Here is a 5,961-nt window from a genome sequence, read left to right on the forward strand (position 1 = left end):
ATCTTCTCATATAGTTGTTTCATTGTCAGACTGCCTAAAATTTCAAACAAAACCCATTCTTCCAATGTACACATAAACCCATATTTTTAATGTGGAAAAAATTTTCTCTTTTAAATAGTTTCCTTTAAAATATCTGATATGTTATGACTTACCAAATCTGCGTAGAACAGTAGAAATATGAGGAAATTTCAAAACAGCCACCTAGTGTCCTAGGTGTGAATCGAGAGAGAGAGAGAGAGAGAGAGAGAGAGAGAGAGAGAGAGAAGCTGGCTAAAGCTTAAATCTAGCCATGTGTTCACTCTTGAGCTGAGTCAAGGCTTGGCTCTGGCTTCTTTAAGCTCTGACCATGTGTGTTGGCTTTACAGGCAAGGGCCCTGTTCAGCAGGGCAGGCCTGAGTTGTTTTTATCACCGGCTTTAAGCAAGCAGCTCACGCTTAGTCCGGCCTGAGGCCAAGCAGTCCTGGGCCCAGGCTAGAGAGCCAGCCACTCGGACTAGGAAGCCAGCCACCCAGGTTAGCAACCAGCCACCCTTGCGGGAAACCAGACCTGCTGCCAAGCCAAGCCATTTTTAATGGATTCTTGTCACTTTGGGCACCAGATGTAGATGTAACCAACCGTCTTATTAAATAAGAAACACAGAACCAATGTAAAAGAGAATGCCAAGAGGTCAGAGCTCAGAGATAAAATCTTACCCTTCCTCCTGCAGTGCTCCTAGCTTCCCCGAGAGAGAGCTACTTCCTATGTGTATGTCTTTAAATAGTCTTTCTGTTCTGCTTTCTCATTGGTTGTAAACCCAAACACATGACTGCCTCGTCACTGCCTGTAATTACAGCCCTCCAGGTCTTAAAGGCATATGTCTCTAATGCTGGCTGTATTCCTGAACACAAAGAGATCTACCTAGCTCTTCGACCAAGTGCTGGGATTAAAGGCGTGTACCACCACCACCATGCTCTTGCTATGGCTCTAATAGCTCTGACCACTGGGCAACTTTATTTATTAACATACAATGAAAATCACATTTCAGTACAAATATAATACCTCCATAACCAGGCTTGCTGTTTGCTGGTCTTTCACTGATAACATTTGCATCTGAATCCATTGGGGACATGACCCTGTAGTTTTCATACTTTGTGTCCTTGTTTGGACTTGGCCGGGGTAATATGGGTTTCATAGAACGTTTTTCATAAATTTTCTTCACTCTTAGTTCTGTGGTGCAGCCTTAGAAAAACTGTCATTAGCTCTTTAAGAGTTTGATATCAACACCTGTGAAGTCGTCTGGACTGCACCTTTTCTAGGGAGACTCTTCACTGTGGTGATATTTTATTTGTACTGAAATGTTATTTTAATTTTATGTTAATAAATAAAGTTGCCCTGGGGTCAGAGCTATTAGAGCCATAGTGAGAGCGTGGTGGTTAGAAGAGCTAGGTAGATTTCTGTGTGTTCAGGGATACAGCCAGTATTGGAGACATACGCCTTTAAGACCTGGAGGGCGGTACTTACAGGCAGTGATGAGGCAGTCATGTGGTTGGGTTTACAACCAATGAGAAGGCAGAACAGAAAGATTATTTAAACAGGGACACAGGAAGTACCTCCCTCTCTCGGGGAAGCTAGGAGCACTGTAGGAGGTAAGATTTTATCTCTGAGCTCTGACCTCTCGGCTTTTTTCTTTTACCTTGGCTCTGTGTTTTTTATTTTAATAATACGATTGGTTACATCTACATCTGGCGCCCAACGTGGGGCACGAACCCACGACCCTGAGATTAAGAGTCTCATGCTCTACCGACTGAGCTAGCTGGGCCCTCTAGCACAAGGCAATGATGAGATTGATAAATTATTGATAAAAAATGTGCTGGAGGCCTCAAAATTTCATAAAAAACATCATGTCAATAGTAAAGGTTTAAAAAAGGATTTTCCCATAACCTGGCAACAAGCCAAAAAAATAGTAAAAAAATGTCCTACTTGTTCCTTCTATAATCAAACACCATTACCAGCAGGATGTAACCCAAAGGGTACTCAGAGAAATAAAATCTGGCAGATGGACGTGTTTCACTTTACAGAATTTGGAAAACTAAAATATGTACACCACACTATCGATACTTATTCAGGATTTCAATGGGCAACTGCTTTGAGTTCTGAAAAAGCTGATTCTGTAATCACTCATTTGGTAGAAGTTATGGCCATTATGGGTATACCTGCACAAATCAAAACTGACAATGCTCCATCATATGTCTCTGTTAAAATGAAACAGTTTTTTGATTATTACAATATAAAGCATATTACAGGTATACCACATAATCCTACAGGTCAAGCAGTTATAGAAAGGTCAAACAGAACTCTAAAGGATATGCTAAATAAACAAAAAGGAGTAACAAAAACCCCCAGAAATAGACTACATAATGCTCTATTAACTTTGAATTTTCTGAATGCCAATGAGAAAGGAACAACAGCTGTAGAGAGACATTGGGTAATAAAAAAAACTACAAAATTAAATCAGCCTATATACTTTAAGGATGTGCTGACCTCAGAATGAAAGCCAGGGTATGTATTACGTTGGGGACGAGGTTTTGCTTTTGTTTCTATAGGAAAAGATAAGCTGTGGGTACCATCAAAATTGATAAAGGTTCGATTTAAACAAGAGAAACCTCTTAATTAGAGGAGGTGATAGTTCATCAACCAGCATGAACATCCAATTTAAACTAACTTGTACCTGTAACACATGTCTTTTCATTTAATCAGATAATAACTTGCCAAAAAGGAACATCCCCAAAATTAGTCTTGGGGGAAGGTTTTTGTTTTTGTCTTTTAGGAGAATGAAGGTTAAGGAATCTAAAGGACACAAGACAAATGAGACAACTGAAGAAAAGGGACAAATCATCTATCCCAGGAAACAGAGTATATTGGAGTATATGGCATATGGGTATATATTATCTAAAAAATTTTATGTCTTCTTAAATGTTTGTTTCTGCTTTTCTCTAAAGATTTAACACTATTGGTTTTCTAATAGTCCCAGTTCAATTAAAATTTAAAGCTGACTTTGGAGTTGGAGAATGGCTCTCTCCTTCTTTAAACTCAAGCATGTTGTTAAAATGAAAATACAAACTCCCTGTATCATGACAGAATAAAAGAGCCATTTTCTGCTATGGGACAAGACAAAAGCCAAATTAATTAAGGGACTATTCTATTACTAATCTCAACTCTTTGATTCTATTCTGATTCTTTAAACTTTTCTTAAAGTATAAATTTTATATCAAAATTTACAAGATTAATATATATATACATTTTAAACTTTGTTAAGATATGAATGGTCATATAGAGTACTAACTAATTCTAAAAAAAAGGCTTCAGTTAGCTGCATATATATGTCTTTGTGTTCGAGTCTCTTATCAGTTTTCTGCAGGAAATCACGGCCAGGCCTAACATCAACTGAAGTCTCCGAAAAAAAGATGGGGCCCCACAACAACAACAACAACAACAATTCCACGTGGACAATAATAATATCACTAAGCTGACAAACATCATCTACAGATCAGCTTTGAACTACAAGGTGCTCAGAACAATTTTAAGATGACTAGCTGAGATGATCCAGTCTCAAAGACTACTTGAATAAGGACTTGAGATAAACCCTGAACTTTGGCTTTATACACAGACTGGATAATAATGAAGGATATAGTTACCTTTCCTAGAATTTGACAATTAACCTAAATTTTTCTTTCAGGATAAAGATAACTTCACCCATACCCAGCAAGAAGCAATTTTAAGAATATGACACCCACATTGCCAAAGAAGTGGTGTGGGGCGGGTGGTTTTTTGGTTCTTTTAATGGGTTTTGGGTCTGGGATAATTTTCAATTGTTTAGGGGGGTTGGTTACAAGTTGTTGTCAAGGGTTAAGAAAAAGGCTAAGCAAAGGAGATTAGATTTAAGGTTCTTGTTTAAAAAAAAAAAAAAGACAATTACTAGTTTTAAATACTTTACATTATTACCAACTATTAGGATATAAAGAAATGAAAGTTAGTAGTTAGACATTACAATAGAAATTGTAGTCATATTAGATATGTTTTAAAAATTGAGCAGATATATTTTAGACAGGTCATCTTCAAACCCTTCAGAGATCTAACGAATATGGCATTTAAAATATTTTAATAACTTAGAAATTTTTCTTTTTTGAGACATGTCAGCTCCTGGCAGTACCAATCTACTTCAGAGAAAATAAGGGCATTAAAAAAACTACATATGGAGTTAATTTTCATTGTGGCAAAAGTTAGCCACTGGACAACAAAGTATCCTCAAATCAACAGGACAAAATGGACAGACAGAACACGAAACAAAGGACTACCGATTCCTGCCAAAACAAGTATGGTTATGGCTTTATCAGAAGGCATCTTCTGAGGCCAGGACAATATGGCACCATCCCTGAAGTGGCCTTCACAATCTGGAAAAGGTACAGTGCCCTTTTCTTTGAAGGCAGCTGAACAGGCAGTGGGCCGATGGCTTCTGTTGTGCAATGGAACAGCAACTGAAAACTCACGCCTCTCAATAGTAGACTGGCATTTAATAGAGGGATGTGGAGAAGGGCATGCTTAGATGAAGCCATATATACACAGCCAAGAAGAATGGACAGCTGAATTCAAAAACCATCAACAATTTCCAGAATTTAAAATCCTGAATCATGACATGACACTAGTGGAATTCAGGTGTTTCTGGTACATGGACTGCTCTCACCCAGTGTGAGGTTGAACTGTTGACCTTGTGTACAACCTACTTCACAAATGAGTCTGTCAGATACGCTAAGCCTATAGGCTAAAGATGATGCCCCAACACTGTGGAGAAACCTCAGGTGACTGTCCAGGCAGCTGGCTGTTTCTGTCAACTCACAAAATTTTTGGAAGTTGCTTTTGTGCACTTCCTGTTTTTATTTTTGTTAGCTAATATTATTTCCTTCTTGGGTCTCTGAGGGAGTTGAAGATTAGTTAGTTATAGTTGAAGATTAATTAAGATAGAAAGTGAATTAGATACATTTTGGACTTACTAAAATAGGATAGATAAGGGAATTATTTTCTCTGATTTGTCAAATACAAATGGACTAGACATCGTTTAGGTATTTGTTACTTGTATATATTGTATATAGTTATTGTACTTTTGTATATAGTTTTTCTTTTGTTAGTTATAACCTTTTGCCTTTTTTCTTTTTATTAAAATAGAAAAGGGGAAATGTGGTGATTTTTTATTTGTACTGAAATGTTATTTTAATTTTATGTTAATAAATAAAGTTGCCCTGGGTTCAGAGCTATTAGAGCCATAGTGAGAGCGTGGTGGTTAGAAGAGCTAGGTAGATTTCTGTGTGTTCAGGGATACAGCCAGTATTGGAGACATACGCCTTTAAGACCTGGAGGGCGGTACTTACAGGCAGTGATGAGGCAGTCATGTGGTTGGGTTTACAACCAATGAGAAGGCAGAACAGAAAGATTATTTAAACAGGGACACAGGAAGTACCTCCCTCTCTCGGGGAAGCTAGGAGCACTGTAGGAGGTAAGATTTTATCTCTGAGCTCTGACCTCTCGGCTTTTCTCTTTTACCTTGGCTCTGTGTTTCTTATTTTAATAATACGATTGGTTACATCTACACTTCACTATTTCTTCAATCTGTTTATCCATTACTGATCTATTTATGTCCTGATAATTCAATTTTGGTAGGCCAAACACATTCTAAAATTCTTTCCTTTTTATTTCAGACTTTCTAATTTGTGTGTGTGTGTGCACATATGCAGATGTGTGTGGGCGAACATTTGCAGTGTTCATGTGTGGTGTGTATGTGCAGAGGAAGTCAGAAACCAGGCTTGGTGTCATTCCTTAGGTAATATCCATCTTTGAAATAATTAGTTTTGAACACAATGTTCACTGGCCTGGGCCTCACCAAGGGGCTGGGCTGTACGGTCAATGAGCCCCAGGAATCTGTTTGATTCC

At 38.0% G+C, this 5,961-nt stretch overlaps 1 non-coding gene across 1 annotated transcript; it reads right to left on the reverse strand.

Moving 5' to 3' along the window:
- Positions 1 to 1,725: 1,725 nt before the first annotated feature.
- Trnak-cuu (transfer RNA lysine (anticodon CUU)) lies at positions 1,726 to 1,798 on the reverse strand. The gene has a single exon. It is a non-coding gene; the product is annotated as a tRNA-Lys (tRNA).
- Positions 1,799 to 5,961: the final 4,163 nt, after the last annotated feature.

Source organism: Peromyscus maniculatus, chromosome 6 (assembly GCF_049852395.1).
Source record: "Peromyscus maniculatus bairdii isolate BWxNUB_F1_BW_parent chromosome 6, HU_Pman_BW_mat_3.1, whole genome shotgun sequence".
NCBI classification, from domain to species: Eukaryota; Metazoa; Chordata; class Mammalia; order Rodentia; family Cricetidae; genus Peromyscus; species Peromyscus maniculatus.